The sequence below is a fragment of the Galleria mellonella genome, unplaced genomic scaffold (assembly GCF_026898425.1).
Source record: "Galleria mellonella isolate WM207_F2 unplaced genomic scaffold, CSIRO_AGI_GalMel_v1 utg1432, whole genome shotgun sequence".
NCBI lineage: Eukaryota > Metazoa > Arthropoda > Insecta > Lepidoptera > Pyralidae > Galleria > Galleria mellonella.
The window spans coordinates 461,164-479,780 of NW_026441998.1; the positions used below are offsets into that span (position 1 = coordinate 461,164).

At 32.5% G+C, this 18,617-nt stretch overlaps 1 protein-coding gene across 1 annotated transcript in view; it reads right to left on the reverse strand.

The window, feature by feature from the left end:
• Window positions 1–17,942, reverse strand: part of LOC113520490 (putative phospholipase B-like lamina ancestor) — a 32,223-nt gene extending 14,281 nt beyond the window's left edge. The window contains exons 1-2 of the mRNA XM_026905828.3: window positions 17,746–17,942; window positions 4,829–4,939 (exon numbers count right to left, since the gene is read on the reverse strand). The gene's annotated coding sequence lies outside the window, so the exon portion shown is untranslated. The remainder of the gene's footprint in view (window positions 1–4,828; window positions 4,940–17,745) is intronic.
• Window positions 17,943–18,617: the final 675 nt, after the last annotated feature.

Consider the following 18,617-nt stretch of genomic DNA (forward strand, 5'->3'; position numbering starts at 1 on the left):
TAAATATATATTTACTAATATGTAGATGCAACTGTATGTACATACTCGTAACGTTCTACATTTCTATGTGTGATATCGTGATATTTTCTCGAATCCATATTATATACCTATATACAATTTCAAATAAAATTTTAATGGATCATAAATGGTGTTCTGGATCATTGAATTATGCCTACTTATTCATAGGTTTGTCATTTGTCGAAATCTCTCGGGATGTAGCATTACTTTAAGGACATGACAGTATTTGACCTGTATGACCTGTAGACCTGTATGTATTTGTATCACGTTTTGAACATCTAGATATAAAATTTAAAGTGCAAGTTTTAAATGCGTTATGTTATGCGTACTAAATATAAACACTGTATATTTAAAGAAAAAATATAATAAAACATAACGTGTCTTTTAGAAAGAAAATAAAAAAAATATGATTATGACTTTATAATTAGATAGATTAATGAGAAGCGTTAAAATTTTGTCGTCTGATGTTTTGCCGTTGCAGTGAACGTACTTGACCTCGATATACCCACATTTCCTCGATCATAATTATTAGAATGTATATAATTACGAGTATTGTACCGTTTTATTTTTTATACTTTTAAGTCTAAAAACACTGGCGTGTAGATGAATCAAGATATGTTTTGTACGGTGAAGCCTTCGGTATTGGATTCTTACTGCCTATTTTATTTATTTATTTATTAGTACAAATATGTGTACATGGCGGACTTAATGCTAAAAGCATTCTCTCCCAGTCAACCATAGGGAAGTGTCAGAATACTCGAATGCGGTACTACTAATTATTGATATGCATACATACTAAAATTACATATATAAACGAATAAATATATATGAATGACAAATATAGGTACTTACACATATATGATATATACTATATTATACATCTTATCTTGTAAGGAAATAAATATTATCTAGATTTTTCCATTAACACAACTAATCGATTTTTTATATATACCTATTTCTGTTGGATATCTACAGACTGTCATATGGTCGATTTAATAATTTGTTTGTTTACATTTTTATTAAGCTCTACTTAAACAGATCATATTTAAGGCATTTGTATTTAAAAGGACGAAAACATGTCTTCATTCTAGTTGCTACTAATGTCCAGGTAGGCGCATACCGACATTCTTCAAGCAATACAGCACGAATACGGACATTGTGTGCGCGGTGGCGGCGAGGACAAGTAATATTTTACAATAGTAAAATATTGTTTAGAAAGCTTTAAGCTTTCTAGTGGACTTGGTTCCACGCATTATGCATAAAGCAAATAAAATTTATATATACTATGCTACACTATGCCATACATAGTATGTATGTTATCTACATAATTTTAATTTTATTTTTATTAAACAATCGTCCAAGACAAAGAAACTGTGTAGAATTGATAAAATTGGTTTTTTTATCTTGTCCCTGTTCCGCCATTGGATGTTTCGTTTTATTCAATCAATCAAAAATAATAAGGTGAGGGTTTAAGATGTGCATTTGATCAGAGCACAGTTATAATGTAAAAACAAACGATACATATTATTCTATTTCTAAAACGGTAATATAATATAAAAAAAAACTGCATGTTATTCTCATTGAAGGACTAATACAATCTTCATAGAATATTAATATTGTATTATTCATGAGTAGGTATGTTTTTTTGTATATTTTTTGTATACCTAGTATAATTATTCAATTGTAAAAAATGTGTTATAGGTAGGTCTGTTCTTCAGTTAATACTAGATATACCCAGAATGGATTAATTATTTTATTACTAGCCATGTGATATCTCTATAGAAATAAACGTCAAATTGAAAAGTCATCAAAACTTGAATTGGTGTCGCTTGAATAAAAGAGAAGCTTTTTTAATTGACTTTAAAAGAGAAGTATACTAGTGAAAAAAATATGTAGTAGGTATTACCTTTTTGAACAAAAATGAGAAATTTCGTAATTGGACTGAAATATATTACGTGTAATTGATAAATTAATTATATATTCATAATACCATAACAGTAAATAATTTTCTTTTTTTGGAACTAACGATTGCATTATAATATAAATATAAGGCAATCCGTAAAAAATAACTGCAGCCTGTGATTTAACATTTTTGTACTGCAAAGAAATAAAAAAGCATGGGGTGAATGCACTCGAAAGTGCATGTGTGGTGCAGTCATTGAATATATTGAAGGGGTCTCTATTGAGGGCAATGCTCGCACACGAGTTGACTTGCTCAGACATCCCGTATTACATTATTAATTGCAGTCAAGATCATAATAATAATATCGTTTGGAGTTTTAGTGATTACACAAAAAAGTTTATTGTAAATTGCCACATGTTAGCTATTAACAACAGTAATAAAAAAACATTTACAATGGAAAACGATTTGGATGACATTTTTATTATTCCAAACAGGAATAGCAAACAGTCAATATGCGACTATAACAAATCATTCCTTTTTCATAATATTGTTATATTCTATAAAACCTCCTATTGTAGGCAGCACTAATAACATTGTATTAAAATAACTATAAACCAGTAAAAAAAAAATACAGCAAATAATAAACACGTAAAACTATAAATATCTACCAAATATTTATCTTTAGTGCATTCCCTATGTCACAATAATTACTACAACACTTCTACTACATTTGGATTATCCTTATCTCTACAATTTTCAAAATAAATTCTCTCTAATATTTATTAACTTAATAGACTATTATTTATTTTACCATAGTTGAAGATGTGTTGTACCATCCTAACACGGTAGCACCGTGTGTGGTCTGATTTTCCTTAATTTTAAAAATTATTATATAAATAAATTTTAGCATTATTATAGCTTTACAAGTAGTGTACTAGTACTGTAGTGTCTACTTAGAAAACTATTGATCTATCCAATCAACCCACATCAACCCACTGTTGGGCATAAGCCTCCAATACGATTATATCACGCCAGTTGTAACGGTTCTGCGCTAACTTCTTCCGCTGTTTTCTCACTACCCTCACAATGCCATCTGACCATCGGTTTTGTGGTCTATCAATTGTTCTCTGTCCCTATCTTCTATATCTCTATATTTTTTTTTTCTTATTTAAGGCACTACTTACGCTCATTTAAAGTGATTATTTAAATACACTGTCGTAGTATGTTGCAAATTCCTTATCTTAACATTGAGTTGAGATAATAGGAAACCGAACTTCCTTTGGATATAACTTGACATAAATGTGCATGTGATCATTTTTAAAGGTTAGCAAATTTGCTTTGATACTCTCGGCCATAGATGTGTAACAAATTTTATTTATTATTTACACTTTATTGCAGCATTTAGAAAATAATAAATGTTGTAAATTTAAATGAGAAGTGATACTAAAGGTGGCCTTATCTCTTCCAGATAATCTTTGGGTAGGGGACATTGAGAAAAAAGACAAATAGGAGATGGTGCTAATAATACTAATGTAAATTTACCCAGCTGTTTAAGCGTAATTTAGTAACAAACATCTTCACAAACTTTTATATTAATGATTTAAGATTACCTATTTATAAACCTCACAAGAAATGTTATGCCATTTTGAATGTGCGTCAATCACTTCATAAATTATCTAGATATGATTTTATATGAATAATTGATAGTGTAAACACCATCTATTGTAAACATGTATAAATTTATATTAAAATTTAGATTTCAAGATGTAAAATAAAAAAATGAAATACTTCAATAGCTAAAATAAATTTATTTGTATAAGGTAATTTATATAGACTACCACTCTTTTGAGAATCCACTGCTAAGTAATTGAAAGATTCATAGTAGCATTGAAGTCTTCCAATAGTTACTTCTACCTTTACCAATGAATTATACGAATGTCAATTTTAATAATATAATAAAATTGTAACTACACGATAATATTTATGATGACATAGATATTTAAGAAATTTTGTCTATCTATTTATTCTTATATCACCCAAAAACTACTGCACCGAAATAGATGTAGTTTTTACAGGTATGTATGTTTCTAAAGATGTAATTTAAAATATTATATATGTTTTATTTTGATACGTTATCTACAAATCGTCTACTGCGTTGGTTTCTCTTTCTTCCTACTTCTATTACGCCGTATAAATTTAAATAAATGCCATAACTGCATTATTTTACACATCCTAACTGACTTTTGCTAAATGCCATTTTCTAAATATTTTAAATTTCAATAAACTGTAAGAAATTCGACAAAAACAGCGATCGTTTAGGAATGAATGCTATATACATAACATTAAATCCATTTTTTTTATATTTATTTTTATAATTTAGTCAATATAGAATAGATAAATAAATAGCTTTAGAGACTGTATTTTTGAAAGAGTTTAATTCGCTTCACACACGGTGCCGTGTACCGCTGTGGAGGTGTCGCCGCATTGAAACAGTGGAATTTTTACACAGAACGGCGCAGCGCCTGTGGCAGGCGCCTTATACGAGGAGACCTATGCAAAGTTTTGTAATACTTTGGTATTATAAAAGCAGTAGTTAAGTAAACTTTGCTTTTATTATAAATCACTTAGTTTTCATATGATTTGTGGAAATTGCAGTGTCCATATATGTAACTATGTCTATAAACATATACTTACACATAAATACATAAATTATCACTTTATATAAATGGATTGCCCACCTGTCTACTAAGCGTGGCAACTACTGGCAAAACGCCCTATTACAAGGGGGGAGGGCTATTGAGCCAGCAATGGACTGTTAACGGCGGATATGATAATGATGATGATTAGGTGGATTGTCAGTTTGTTTACTATTATAAACTGTATAAAAAATTAAAGATAGATACTTACAGCGTCAGTGGTGTGACCACAAACACGATATGTCGGCGTACTCAACCCATCGGGATGGAACTGTGAGCTGCGTTGGGAGACGGTCGACCACTGATCTAGACCGCGACTGATCTGCAACAACACAAACAATTACGTTACACATTACATACATCACCTTATCTTTGGAGCACTGAACATAGTTCCAGCGATTGATGTACTTTCCATAAATATAACAATAAATAATAACATAAATTTATTTATTTTTCCCTCATAGGTATAGGTTCGCTAATGCGATAAATTAAATTTACTAATTTTTTTTTCGTAATCAACGAACCAAACAAAGGGGGGGGGGAGAGGAAAGGCATTGTTAGCAATGGGAATTAGCAACCCTATTACTAACAATATACGTCGACCTGATAGGGTATCAGGTCGACCTCTTCGTGGTTCCCCATAGAAACCATCGTCATTGACTCATTAGTGAATTTGTTACGATGGGCTGACTAAGCCGCTTCATCTGCACTTCCTCACGGGTGCCCCGCCAGTGTATACCGATCAGGCGCGGTAACCATTTTATTATCATTAATTAAAACAAAAAACTCCTAAGAGAGTATATATAGGGTTTTGATTTCGAGTTTTCCCTCTTTTATATTTGAAGTTACATTCTCTTGGTTTGTTTTCTCACAACGCTCAATCTACTGGAGGATGGCAGATATTATTACACGATATTTCATAACATAATAATTATACCATACCTACATAAAGAATTTGATAAAATATCTGATAATCACCTCCATTGACGTGACATCTCGCAAATTTTGTCTGTACGAATCTATTATGTTTTGCCCTAAACTTGTCTTTATTCCTACTTCGAGCATAGCAACAATTAACACGCTGTTATCGCGTGGAACGTGTTTAACGATATTAAGTGTCACATAATGAGTGTCACACAATAAGAAAGCTCAACCAATTGCCTGGCCTAACAATTATTGGCGGGCGACGACGGCGGTTACCCGACTCTTATAGCATTGTCATAAGTGTTATGGTAATCACCTAGTGAGGTATAAACAAACCATTGTCTGCGAAACGAGATGAGTGACATTTGCCGCCCACCAAGTCAAGGGTAAATGGTGTAAAGTCATCTCCAATTTGATAAATTTATTAATAGTTGATGATAAATCGTAACTTTTTTCCTACGATTAGAACCTGGGTCACTATATCTCAGATAAAGTAAATGAGAAAATTTATATATTGTATGTTAAAATTATTGAGTAAATGTCCTATAATAAAGAAATTACTTATTATAAAATAATCCGTATGGAGTTAAAATACAATGTGTCACATCTTCTTTTCATTCCTAAGATTAAAATGATGTCGGACTAAATAATAAAATAAGGTACACTACGAGTATGTGCAATATATTCTTTGATGCCCATAGTGTTATATTTTTGGTGGATATTGATGGTGTTATATAGTAGTTAATTTTTTAACTATTATAAGTTATTTATTTATTTATTTAACACAAAAATCAGCCACAGCTCTTAAAAACGCAACTTACATGCTGTCTCTTATAAATACGGGCAATAACGGATTTTATATATACAAATGAAAACTATTATTCTACAACAAAGTAGGTAAGTTAAAGTGGTTGTAAAATCATATTTACTTCTTATTTAATAAAAAAATCTTTAAATAAGTATATAATATGTAGGTAATTCCTTATTGAAAGTTGTTATTTTGTGGTGCAATCGACTAGTACTAACAATACAAAGCCTTGATAAACCAACAGGTCAAATATGTATTCAGCTTCGGTTTGTAATTACAGATTTCACTCAAACGACGTTTTCTAAATCAGCTAATGATCTTGTGGTTTGAAAGTCCAGGGTTCAGTTCTCGGGTCAAGCAAAAAGTGTTATGTTATTAATTAAGTATACTTATACCTAACTGTACCTATAAATACGAGTAAATGAAGTTTGTAATTAATGATTGATAATTAATATAAACGTAACGTGTTTACAAGTTTTCAATACCATTATATAAACAGTAGATAATATATTTTTTTACATAGAGCTAGCATAAAGTTGACTAATATATACGGTTGTCATTCAATATCACAGTGACCCTTTTTTCTGTTTGCTTGTCACCGTAACAATTGCACTACTATTAACAAAATTTATGGATACGTACATTAATATAACAACTCCAAGTTGGGGGGAAAGGGATTCTTAGTAACAGACCCTATCTGGTCGACGTCCACGCGTTTCCCCCTGGAAACTATCGTGGTTAATTCTAGTGGAATTCGTCACGATAAACTAACGGACCTGCTTTCATTATCACCTATCACCCCTCACTTGTGCTCTGTTAGCGTATACCGATAACGCAGGCGGGGTTTCCATTTTATTATCACCCATTAAAAAAAAAACAACCCCAAGCTTCATTTTCCCGTAAAAAGTTAAATATTCAATTCATATTTGGAATATAAAACGCTCTTGATGAAGAGATAATTGTGCATTTAGGATTTTTCGTATATCAATAATAACGTAGTTGTATATTATAAGGTATTAGATAGTGGGCGTATATTACGACGTGATAGCTGAGAGATAGGATACTTACCTAACAATAATTATGACTAAATTATTACAGTGACAAAATTAATTGTACGTGCTCGATCATGAATTTAGAGCCAAAGTCCAACTGTGTAAAATAAAATATTTAGAAAACAATAATGTTAGCCTTCTGTTTTACTACCACTGTTCATAGCACCCCAATGTATTGTGCGTTGAAATTAACGCAATTCCAAAAATTTTGAACTTACATTTTTATCTCTTCTACGGTTATATTTCTGTACAAACTATTAAGGGGAGGGTAGGTTGGCCTACAGGAGTTCCTCTAGAAATAATCTTTTTTATGCATCTTAAAAGAACAAACAAGTTCACGGTTCACCTGATGGAAAATAATAGCCGTCGCCTATAGACATGAACAGTGCCATAGATATAACAGAAAATACTGTTTTGCCATACCCTTCATGCGTTGTTATTCCTGAGAACTAAGTTTTTATATATTTGTACACTGTAATTTAATTGCCCACCCTTCAAACCGAAATACAGTCATGCAAACATAACTGCTTCACTGCAAAACAATTTTCCTATAGAAGTTTTTGTTGCCAAAGTTTTCTATAGAAATGTATTGATTAGCATATATTTACATACTTATCTTAAAGTTGTAAAGGTAGGAAACCTTCAATGTTGAACCAAACTAATACCAAATGACTTGTTATAATTATATCATTAACTGCATTTTTGTTCGCTATTTTGTAGGCGTGGATTTCAGAAGTAGAAAAATCAATAAAAAGGACTACTACTAGATGGCGCATCAAGATAAAATATATACTAGATTTTAAGTTACACGGAGTTACAAGAAGAAATAAATATACAACAGGCAGAGAGAACAAATTTCTAAAAAAATACTGTTTTGGTTTTTACTGCCTTTATTAAAACTTCTCTCATTATTTTTTCTACAATATTTTCCATGTACAAACATCATATAGTTACAATTTTACTATATTAGCAAGATAGTAATGCCAAAGTAATATCAGCAGTTTTATAGTAATAATAAAGATACCAGTAATAAAGTGAGATCATTTGTTTATCAAATACCATTTATTTTGTAATAGAAATTTTAATACAATTTTCTACTTTATTATCGACGCCACTATAAATCTGAAAAAATCTAGAGCAAGAAATTTATGACTCACAAAAATTTTTACATTATATTTTTCTTTTATTATATTAGACCGATAAACAAGCTAGTTTTAATAGTTTCTAAACTTTATTTATTATTCTACACATACGCGTGATAACTCACAGACAGACTACCTATCTTATTGTATAATTCATTCTAAGAATGTAGCTGTATGTAGCTTCGTGTTTAAGTATAGATTTAATTATTTAAATACATCCCCATATTCATTTATTCCTTTCTTCCCCGTGGATGTCGTAAGAGACGAATAAGGAAACTTAAAGGTCGAGGTATTGGCAGCAGTGTCGCTCTTTAAACTTTACCAAAGCCTAACTGCGATTGTCAACATACATGCAAATACTACTAGTATAAATAATAATATGGGAGAGGTGATGATATATTATGATGATAAATTATAAGAAAGAAAATAAGGAGATGAGGGAATCCAAGGCAGATCAAGAAAAAAGTTGGTATCGTGTCGTATCAAGAGGTGAAAATCGCAGTGAGTGGCAAGAACTCCACCGACAAGAGCGCAGCTTTTAAATAGGATTGATAGAGGGGAAAGGGATTGTTAATATTGGCCCCCATAACCAGCAATGTACCATATCAGGCCAACCTCCAAGGGTTCTCCCTAGAAACCATCTTGATTAATTCTTTATGAATTCGTCACTATAAGTCAATTGACCTGTTTCATCCTGATCTATCATCCCTTACTGGTGCCCTGCCAGTATATACCGATATCGCGGGAGGTGCCATTATAAAACTTAAAAAAAAAATAGAATAAATAGAGATACATATTCTAATAAGGATTCTATTGCAATTCAATTGAGGACTTTATAAAATAAATAAAATATTAAGATTGAACATATGGTATATTAGGAAAATAAATGCACTACAAATAAATTAAAAGGCTATGAATTTGTGACGTTTATAATCTTGACAATGCAAATGGCAAATATTATTACGATGTAGGAAAACGATTCTAATGGCATTCTGTGCTCATTTAAGGATTTCCTTGTTCTATTATCAGAAAAATAAACACAAATAAACGATAAATCATGAAACAAACATGTTACTATTATGTAGGTACGTGCTAAAACCAGAGATGTGACTTATTTGTCAAATACAATCCGCGTAAAATTATAACAGTCAATATTATTCTTCGTTTCGTTTCATGACTAGAGATATTTTATGAGAAATAATCGTTAAATAGATATATTGAAACTTCATAAAATCTTAAAAATAACACTATGTTAACTACAGATGGGCAAAGCACCGGGTTTAAACCCGGTGCTTTGGTAAAAACCCAATAAACACCCATAAACTCCCATAATCACCCAAAAAAATAGGTTCTTACGTATTTTTTTGAAAATATGTAAGTAATACCAATAAATTATTTTTATAAATTGTATTGATCAATTCTACAATATTAAATAAAACGTTAACTAATAATATTTCAGGAAATTTTAAAAATCTATATATAATAAAATGAAAGTAATTAATTTTCAGTGTTTTCATGTTGCAGTTGATCAACATGTTGGCCTTTTGCTTCCCGTAGATACTTTAAAATTTCTTCATAACACCTCGTTCGCACACATGGCCGTATATATTTAAATTCTTGAGCCACTAACAGTCCGAAATACTCATTTCTTTTATCCTCTTCTCCATAAATTAAGCATTTAGAACAGTTTGTTTCTTCTTTCAGTAAATTTTCTTTTACTTTATCCTCGTTTTTTTTCTTTGTTGCGACGACGCTGGGTAAATCATCTGGACACTGGGTCTCACTATCGCCAAATATATTTGGAGATCGGCTTCGGCTACGGCTTGGCAGACATTTTTTTCTTTCTACAATTTTAAATTAAATTTATTAGAATAAATGCTTCGAACACACGCGATCTAAGTACCTTTTGTGTTTATTATACCTTACCTACCTAGGTATAAAAAGAGTACTTACGTAGATTTTCTTTTATTAACTGTTTTATACGAAGATCTTGATCTCTCAAATTAGCATCCATTTTACTTCCAGTGATTATCAACTAAATTAATAATCCACAAAGTATTAAATAACGTTTTTATGAAATATTTAGCACAAAAACAATACCCTTTAAATATCGATCGTCAGTAACTGTGGCTGACTTACCTATATTCTAGCAAGCAGGACTGCCAGATGTGAAGGGGAAATCCCCAATAAATTGTTGCATGTGACTGATGATGTGAGCATGTTCGTTTCATAATAAAAATGTTGCCAGGTAACCAAAAAGTCGTATGTTTTTGTGCGAATTACGATCATAATCTTTACGATCGTACATTAAAAAATAGACAAATAATAGTATGAGTACGATTTAAATCGTATATCTGTCAACCCTGCTAGCAAGACAGCGACAAAATCACGTTGCATAACAATGTAGCCCAAGCTTATATCTTATGAAATATACGGAAGAGATACGGACTTAGAAAAAACAGAAATGTTGTTCTTTGTGGAAGTCATTGATGAAATTCTATGTATTTTAGCCCGCAAACTTTCTTCAAACAAAAACAGCGCCATCTAGTATCGAGTTCTGTAATTATCTCTTTGTTTATGGATTTGAAGTAAGACCGCCACGCATGCAATACATTATGACTGGGGATTCCCCTATTCGTCGACGCTGAATATGAGGCGACGACAATCACTGTCAAACGTGTTCACTATTACTCTGACTCTGGTAACGTGACTTCCTGGTAACGTGTTAGGTAGGAAAAGCAGTAAAAAAGTGCATATTAAGGGAGCAGATTTGAAATAATATTTATACTTAACAAGAAATAATTAAAGGTAAGTGGATTTTTGAATGATACAATTATATCATGATCACTTAACAATTTTAACTTAAAATTAGATGTATTATTACAAGCTTTTATTTAGCTTGCGTTATGTAAATAAAAGTATGTAGGTATGTTCGTATGTTGATGCAATTATCCTCAATCCTCAACCGACTGGGATAAAATTTTCCATACACGTTTATTTTGGATGATAGTGCATAGTTAGCTGAGAGTCGTCATTGGATAATAATGGTGGATAGCCTAAGATGTGTACTAGATATTTATTTTTAACATAATATGCGTAAGTACCTAATCGAATTAAAGAAGTTGCTGAGAAAAATACAGAACAATACGATAATAAACTAGCGTCTGCGTTTAATCCTCCGAGGAGATGTAATTTTATAAAGGTTTTTTGTATTTATTTTATTATTTTTTTAATAAATTTATTGTAAATAACAAGAAATAATCATTGTAAAAAAATAGGCACTCTATTGTTGAATTTTCGTCAGACCAACTAATCATCGTTCATTTTTTAGGTTCAATGGGGAGACCTAAAGATTTACGCATATGGGAGCACTACCGTACTTTACCAAACAAGTCTGTTTCTTGCAAGCTTTGTAATAAGGTCTACAAATTCAGTAATGCTGCCAAAATGCTTCAACATCTTATCACTTGTCCAAAATCTCCAGAAACATTAAAAGACTCTATGAAACTTATAAAAGATAGCTCGTCCAAAACCAAAATGTCTGGACTGTCAGAGATAGAGACAAATGATTCTTTTATAAGCCCCTCGTCGTCTGCTAACACTACAATAAATGCTGAGTTTCAAGACACCGATGATCATATACGAGGTTTGTCCGGAAAGTACGTATAAAAGTTTTTTAAAAATTTTATTTTACAATTATTCAGGTAAATCAATTTTATCCCCTTCAAAGTACTCCCCCTGTGACATAATGCACTTGTGCCAACGCCGTTTCCACTGTGAGAAGGCTCCTTGAAAGTCCTCTGGTTGTAGGTTTCTCAGCTGCCCCGTCGTAGCTTTTTTTATCTCATTTATGTCCCCCAAATGCCGCCCCCGAAGTACCAATTTGGTTTTTGGGAACAAGAAGAAGTCACACGGGGCCAAATCCGGCGAATAGGGGGGTGTTCGGTCACCGTAATGGACTTTTTACTCAAAAACTCACGGAACGATCTTGGCGCAAATTTTTTTCATTTGAAGTTCGTTTCTTAGAATTTCGTGGACCACGGTTTTGCCCAAATTAAGCTCTTCAGCCACCTGTCTGACCGTTAAACGACGGTCCCCATTAACACAAGTTCGAATTCTTTCCACGTTTTCGTCGGAATGTGAAGTGGAAGGACGTCCTGAACGTGGGTCATCTTGAACGCTTTCTCGGCCCTCTCTGAATCTTTTTAGCCACTTGTGGACGGTTGGTTCCTTCACAGCATCATCCCCATAAACTGTTCTGAGATCGGCAAAAATTTCACGGCCATTCTTGCCGAGTTTCGAGAGAAACTTGATTACGACGCGCTGCTCTTCAACGAAAGCGGGCTCCATGCCGACGGGGTTTCGTTAAGAGGTAACTTCACAGATGGCGTGACAAGCCAGTTCGCACCGCACGGCGGTCAGACCAGAACTGAAGTATTGTTAGGGACATAAGGAAGGGGTCCTGCGCTTACCTGGCCTCCCCACTCCTCTTTCTCGCATTCCAGAACACTTTTATACGAACTTTCCGGACAGACCTCGTAAAAACAGAATTAGCGAGAGCTATATTTGTAACAGGGACGCCATTATCGATGGTGCAACATCCTTTATGGATACAATTTTTCGAAAAATTGCAACCAAAATTTAAAATACCTTCACGTAAAGCTTTAGCGACAAAATACTTAGATAAAATATATAGAGAAATGCGTTTTGAGTTAAATGAGGAACTAAATGCTTGTAGTTACTTACACCTTCAGTGCGATGGCTGGTCTAATTTAAGAAATGAAGGAATAATAAACTTTCTTATATCAAAACCTCAACCTGCATACGTTAAAAGTTTGAATACAGAAAGTAATCCTCACACTAGTGAATACCTTAGCCAAGAAGTTGAAAAAGTAATGAAAGTGTATGGAGCAAATAAGTTTCTTGTACTTATTGGCGATAACGCTAGAAATATACAAAAGGCATTCGAATTAACAAAACTCAAATATCCACATGTTGTTCCTCTCGGTTGCTGTGCACATATCCTTAACTTGTTGTGCCAAGATATTGTAAAGATACAAGAAGTAACTGTGTTTATTATGCAAGCCATAAATATAATAAAAACTGTTAAAAGGAGTCAACGATTAAGTTCCTTGTTGATAAAATCAAGGCAGGGTGAAGATTCTACACAAACACTAAAATTGCCTTGTGCTACAAGATGGGGAAGTCATGTTACTTCGTTAAAAAGTTTGAAAGCAAATAAGATAGCTTATTATTTATTATTAATTAACAGTTAGAGAAGATGTGGTAATTTCAAGAGATATTAAAGATTTAATTCTAAGTGATGATTTCTGGACGAAGACAGGGGAAAGTATAAGTATTTTGGAACCAGTCACTGAAAGCATATTTTACTTAGAGAGCGACCAGAATCGTTTGCATCGCACATACATTACATTTAGAGATGTACAAGCTAAGATACGTTTTGCATTAAATGAGATTTCGACATTGAGCGAAGAAAGCAAACAGCAGATTCTAACATCAGTATCTTCAAGATGCAATATGGCAATGAGGCCAATACATTTTGCAGCATATATTCTAGACCCCAGGACTCTAGGAGTCGAACTTACTCAAGAGGAAGAACTTAAGGGTATGGAGTTTATCTACAATTTAAGCCAATACTTAAGTTTGTCAAATGTAATGGCAGATTTGGCGTGTTATAAAGCTAAAGAAAACTTTTGGGCCAGAGGATTTGTATGGAGCTCATTAGATAGCATTGAGCCCCTAATATGGTGGAAAGGTATTTGTGGTTCCACTGAGTTAAGCAAAGTAGCGATTCGTATTCTATCAGCTCCCTGTACTTCGGCAGCCACTGAGCGTTCCTTTAGTATCCAAGGCTACATACATAATAACAAAAGAAATCGACTTACAACTGAAAGAACTGAAAAAATTTCATTCATTTGTTATAACTGGAATCTTAAACATAAAGCTGAATGCGAGGACATTCAGTTTAATGAAGAAAATACCTTAGAAGCTTTCATTGAGCAAGTAAATGAACATAACAGTTTAGACGAAATAGAGCCTATCGAACCTATACAATTCATCGCTTGTAATAACTCTGAATCTGACAGTGATTGACTGTAGTTTTACATTTTACTTTCATCTCTTTCTTAATAAACTCAAAATCAAATTAAAAGTTTTTTATTCTGTAGGCTGCATAATAATATTGTCTATGTCCAGTATAGTGGACGTCTTGCGGCTGAGATGACGATGATGAAGTACAAAATCATAAACACCCAAAAATTTGGGTGTTTATGGGGTTTAAACCCAATAAACCCAAAACACCCGGTTTTTACCCACCAGACTTTAAACCCACCCAGGTGGATTGCCCATCTCTAATGTTAACACATAAAGACAATTTCGATTTGTTTAAAAACTTTTATAATAGATAGACCGTAATGTTTAGGTACTTCTATACCAAGAAGTATGTCTATCTTTCAGTTACTTATTTAATATATCTAATACCTACTAATATCTATATCTAATATCTACTTAGACAGCCAATACTTCAGACTACCATTATCTTAATATAAACTTCTTTAACAATAATTTTGCCTTAGAATTAAGAATTAGAATATCTACTAAATATATCTTTTAGTCTATCTAGGGTTTCAAGAGACGCGTAAAAAGCAGTTTTCAACTAACTTAAAAAAAAGAGAAAGTTCTCAGTTTGGTTGTATTTTGTTTTTATATTTGTTAGTTCGGTGAAGGGTGGTCGATGAGAATGAAAACAGACCAGTTAGCCTATCATGATGAATTCATCAGGAATTAACCATGACAGTTTCCAGGGAGAACCGCGAGGAGGTCGACTTGGTTGGGTATATTGCTAGCAATGGGTTTCTCAGTCTCCATTACTAACAATCCCATTCCCCCCGAAAAACCGTCATTTGAAAATAGACTTAGAAAATTCTTTTTTATCTGAAAGGATACACTTACAAATTGGTTCCATAGAAATTTTATTAATATCGGCTTAATTGTTTAATTTTTAGATCAAAGTAACTGGTTGTGACGACTAAAGTTGTTTTTTTTTGTTCTGGTGGAACAATATCTATTATAACACAAAGTTGATAATATACCAGAGATAAAGTTCCTTTTAAATTCCAACGAATGTGTTAGGGTTGTCACAGGAAATTAAATATAGTAAATATTTTTTCATCATAATGCTAATAAATTCTAGTTTTTGAACTCGACATTGTTAAGTTACAACAGAACACCTATTCAAATTCATTAAATTGTTTTTTTCTTTTTATAGAATAAAATTAATTGGTAACCCAGTCTGTACTATTGATATATAATGAAAGAGTACCAGTGATTGATGATAGATGAGAATTAAGTCACGTTAGTTAGTCCATCGTGATGAATTAACCCGTCTAGCTGTTTAAGGGTGCTATATTAACAATCATCTAAGTAACAAATTCATGTTAAAATTAATAAGATTAGTAGAAAGGTCTTTGTACCATAATAAGCAAGAACGGCAAGACACATATTATTTTAATATTCATGTATACTCATATTATAGAGCAAAAAAAAAACACAATGGCATCGGAAGGAAGCAAGTATGAATCTATGAATGAATCACTAACGTCGGCGCTAGTGGTGTTTCTCTATAGCTATTGTCGTACTCTGTAGTATTGTTAAAATACTTTTTGTATAGAGTGACACATCGCATCTCAATATTAATATTATTGAAGAGCTATAACTATGGGTTGTTTGAATACAGCAATATTTACGAAATTAAGTTTATTTATTGTAAACACAATAAAATTCACAGCGGGAGAGAAATACGATTATAGTATTACTTACAAACTTCATATTGGAGTCTCCAACTAATATAACTGTTTATATATTAACTCTATTTCTATTATTAATATTGGTAATTATTAATTGTGAATAATTGTTAACAAAATTGTATCCTTTATATTACATATTTAGATCGATAAATAAGACATAATCAGTGTCATACAGTACAGATTATATAGATCTTTGGTATTCCTTATGCGTGCCAATTTTTAATTACTAGAGGGTTCTAGTTTTGTCCCTTCCCCTTCCATGTAAGTAACAGCTGTCTGTGAGCGAATGGCTGTATACTGCGTTTGATAGTTTAACTACAGTTTGACTATTACCGATAGGTGATGTCTGACGTTTGCATTTCCGGAGTAAAGACATGCGCAGTATTTGACAATTTAGAAACAAATGTCTAAATGAAGCAATACCGGTAGCCTAATTCTTAAAGATACTGCCCAAACATAATTACAAAATCCATTTAGAATAGATATGATTTTCATAATAATTCATTAACAAAATATTGCGAGGCTATTGTCATGGTTTTTTCCGCAATGCCAATACTTTATTTAAACGTCTAATCTTATCACATAGCAACCAAATCGTAGATAACGTAACAACGTTATGTATAATTTATGAGTTAAAGTTAACTGAATCGACGTAATTATCAGAATTACAAATTAAACGCAAATAATTCAAGGCAGACTAGAACGTCAAGGTAACCGTCTCCCAAAATATGTATTTAAAATAATGATTTCCGTACGAATTTTGGGGTTTCATATTGCTAGTAAAATATTTAGGTATTTCAAGTAAAGAAATAAACCGGACTGGACTAATGTACTCGCTATTTACCCATACATCGACTGTATGATATCTGATTATGAGTAATTAGCACGAGCACCACCACTGGTTGGTATCGTGCTCTAAATTTAACGACCACGTGCTCTGGTGGGACATTGTTCTGACGTATTCGGTTCACCAAACTGATTGGGGTCAAATGCCGTGTGTCTAGACGGCGCTCACGCATCTCAAGCTCTCCACTCTCCTTTTATGTGGCAGAGTTAGACTTCCATTAATAATTCTTCAAAAATTTAACAATTAAATAAGACAGTTATAATGTGTCCTTACTGTAGCTAGAAAAGGTAAAATGTACTTGCTTAAATTATGGCTGGATATATAATTATTGAATGAAATAAGGACAACAGAAAGACGGCTTAGTCTATGTGAGTCTGAGAGAAAGTGACATAAAATATGTGTGTATGCATAGCAAATACTTTCGTAAGTGAAATCCTAAGCGGAAATCTGTATGGAATGACGTGAAAAATTGTGCAATTTGCCAATGTCAATGGGAAATTACCGAGAAAATTGCTATTGTGTTACTTACGTTTTCATTGATTTTTCCTCTCGAAGTTCAGAAGGTGGCCTTTGACGTGGGCGACACGAAAAGGACTACATTTGAATTGGCACTGATAAGGGCTTTCGTGCGAACTACAATGAGCCCTGTAGCGACACGACCGCACTTGGTTACATCGATTTGACGAGTGGTCGGCCGCCTGGTTGGATGGGCTAGTATGGTTCAACTTCGTGATCATTCGTGAAGCACGTTCGGTCGAGCGCAAGCGGCGCCGTTGCCCGCATTCACGCAATACTTTGAAGTTGTTACCAGCTGTAGTTGTAGTGACGCACTTTTTGTGGAAAATTGTGGTTCTATTGACACAACTTACTTATCATTTTATGATTTGATTATATTTAAGTCTAAATTTAAAAATAGGTGCTCTTATTAAATCTCTTGGCTCGTGGCTAGTCGCAAATGAAATATTCTAGAAGAAATAAAGTAAAACAGATTTAAATAATAAGTCATATTATATAAACTTTATATGTCTTTTCATAAAAGAATAGGGAAATATTTAATAGATTTAAAGATTTTTGTACTTAGGTAATTTTGTACATAACAATTTGATATACTTTCGTACAAGTAGCGACATCTGCATGACAGTTGCTTCACTATTTGTATTTAGATATAAAGTGCTCTGCTTACATTAGATCACACAGTGCTACCCAAGCATGACAATAATTAATTCAAAACAATATCAAAAGATGGAAGTTATCGAAAATATAACAACAAAATGAATATAATATTTTTTCAATCATTTATTTTGTACTTTACTCATGTGTATTTTTGATTGGATAAGCTCTGAACCTTCAATTTGTTTATTTATAATTTCCAGAAGATAATACGTATAAAAGCAATTTTTG